At 38.5% G+C, this 2,294-nt stretch overlaps 1 non-coding gene across 1 annotated transcript; it reads left to right on the top strand.

Moving 5' to 3' along the window:
• The first annotated feature begins 1,971 nt into the window (after positions 1 to 1,971).
• Positions 1,972 to 2,188, top strand: LOC117940395. The gene has a single exon (XR_004655757.1). It is a non-coding gene; the product is annotated as a small nucleolar RNA U3 (small nucleolar RNA).
• The last annotated feature ends 106 nt before the right edge of the window (positions 2,189 to 2,294 follow it).

Raw genomic sequence — 2,294 nt, 5'->3', positions numbered from 1 at the left:
CTATTGGCCACTTGTCTTAGCCCTGGTGTTTCTGAGGGGGTGACATGTTGCTTAAGAAAGGTTTGTCCTTCATAGTTCTAATTTTTTTCCAGTTCTTCTGGTCAGACTTGGCACTATTTCACGTCTTTTGTCTGTAGTTCTCTACTCTGTCAGGGCTTATCTCCGTCTCCCCCACCTCTTTTTTTGTCTCTTGCTTTTGGGTCGTCCGTCCATCTCTACATACATACGCAACTCCCATTCTTGTGAATGTGATAACACAGGACCCCCGGAAGGGACTTTCTTTAAATTTGGCAAAAAAATGTACATGACCTCGCAGATCAATTGATGAGATTTTGAAGGTTTAAATGTTCAATGTTAAATTTGGCATACGTAACCATACGGCATACGATGAGGACAGCTGATGATCAAAATCTAGAAAAATCAACTGAATAAAGTCTCCCTAATAAAACTGTCCCATCTTCTTCTACTGCAGCACAAAGCAGCTCTGAACCATCTGCTTTCTAAAACTGCTATTAGCTGTTGTTCAATTTATAGAAATACCAGTTTATAAAAAGTGAGGATTTATGTTAGGTTTGTGTCTGAGTTGTATATCTGATACCAGGTCGGGTTGTGTTCATGGACTGTGAGTTTTTTCAATGCTTATTTATAGAAAAACATTCAGAGAAGAAAACTGAAGGTTACTTGAACACAACTTATGTGGGAATAAAAAATAAAGAAACAAAATTTAGCTTTTTGATGGCTTGACTGTTTATTCATTATTTATGTATTTAGTAGTTCTGTTGGATCAACATGTTCAGTTTGTGGATTTTAAATTAATTAGTTAAATCCTCACATCTTTCCAGAAAAAGGAAGAAAATATTTCTTCATACTTCATGCAAGAAAATCTACAAATCAAGTGTAGGGCCTGTAGGATATTTTTGTGAGAGGACTTAGAGATCATTAGCTGACTTTGTCTGGGGACGATGGGGTGAGGACCTCAGAAGCTGGACAACATACAAAGAAGATAAGAGCACGACCAGGGATGGGCTAGGGGACTGGCCTACATGCACAAACAGTGTTAGGTCTTGGTTGGCGGCCACCAGTTCCTGGATAGACTCCGTCTGTTGGCAGGGTAGAGGGAGAGACTCAGATTATGTCTCCAACCTGAAGTTGCCAAAAAAATAAATATCTGAAAAATCAACTTGAGTGCAGTAATGAAGTATTTTTACTTTGTTACTTTGTTAACACTATTTTTGTAGTTCGTTACTTCCCATCTCTGATGACCGTAAAGATTAATAAGTACATGGTTTGCAGAACTGTACCTTCTGACAGACATAAGGCCACTTGAGTTATCTTTGGGCTGCTCTATGGTCTTCTGCAGAAGGATAAATCCCAGAGTTGGCTCTCTACATGTTTATAAGAAATAAACATCCCTGGGTGGACTTGAACCACCATCCTTTCAGTTATAAACTAACAGCGCTGACCTATTGCGCCACAGAGACTGCGCCTGGCCGAATCGTACCTCTTTTGCTCCATAAACAACCACCACAGTTTTTCCTTCATTTAATTTCTGAAAGTTCTGGCCCATCCAGCCGTTAATTTGTTCAATGCACTTAGTCAGTTTATGTATTGGACTATATATATCACCCCTGGCCATAAGGTTATGTAAATGTTTGCGTTGTCCGCATAACTATGGTAATTTATTTTTTTGTTCTCAATAATCTGGGCCAATGGAAGCATGTTAAGAACCAGTATTAATGCAAAGAAAGGAATGGAGCATTTATTGTAGAGAATAAGTAGGCTGACACTGAAGTATTGAGACAAAAGTGACTGAAAATCTAATTCTACATATCGGTCTTCTTAAAAATGTAAATAGATTTTCTCACCTCAGAGTCATCTGGAGCACGTAACAATTAGCTTCTGTCCCTCTGAACCCTGAGTGACAATCACTCTGCAGTGAATGAGATGCAGTTTCCCCCCCTCAGTCTGACCAAGACTATACTTTCAGGGATCATTTCTAGAGTTTCTGACTTGAGGAATGAGTTTCTAAAATGTTATGGTCTCGCTGACCATGATGATGAGTTGTGATATTCCTTTCTGAGCATGATGCTGACAGAGTGTAATGATTCACTTCATATGATCTCTGTCTTTGATGATTTTTCCTTGCTTCTTAATGGAGTATTGAGGAAAGGAATATGATACGAGTGGTATTGGTGGAAAAGTAATGTGAATCAAATATGATAACATGTGCTAAGCTATTTAATTAATTACAGTAATTGCCAATCTTTAAATATTTGTCTTGTCCATGGTGGACA

This window comes from Etheostoma cragini, unplaced genomic scaffold, assembly GCF_013103735.1.
Source record: "Etheostoma cragini isolate CJK2018 unplaced genomic scaffold, CSU_Ecrag_1.0 ScbMSFa_24, whole genome shotgun sequence".
Classification (NCBI taxonomy): Eukaryota; Metazoa; Chordata; class Actinopteri; order Perciformes; family Percidae; genus Etheostoma; species Etheostoma cragini.
The sequence above is the reverse complement of the archived record's forward strand: the minus strand, read 5'-3'. Positions and strand labels throughout refer to the sequence as shown.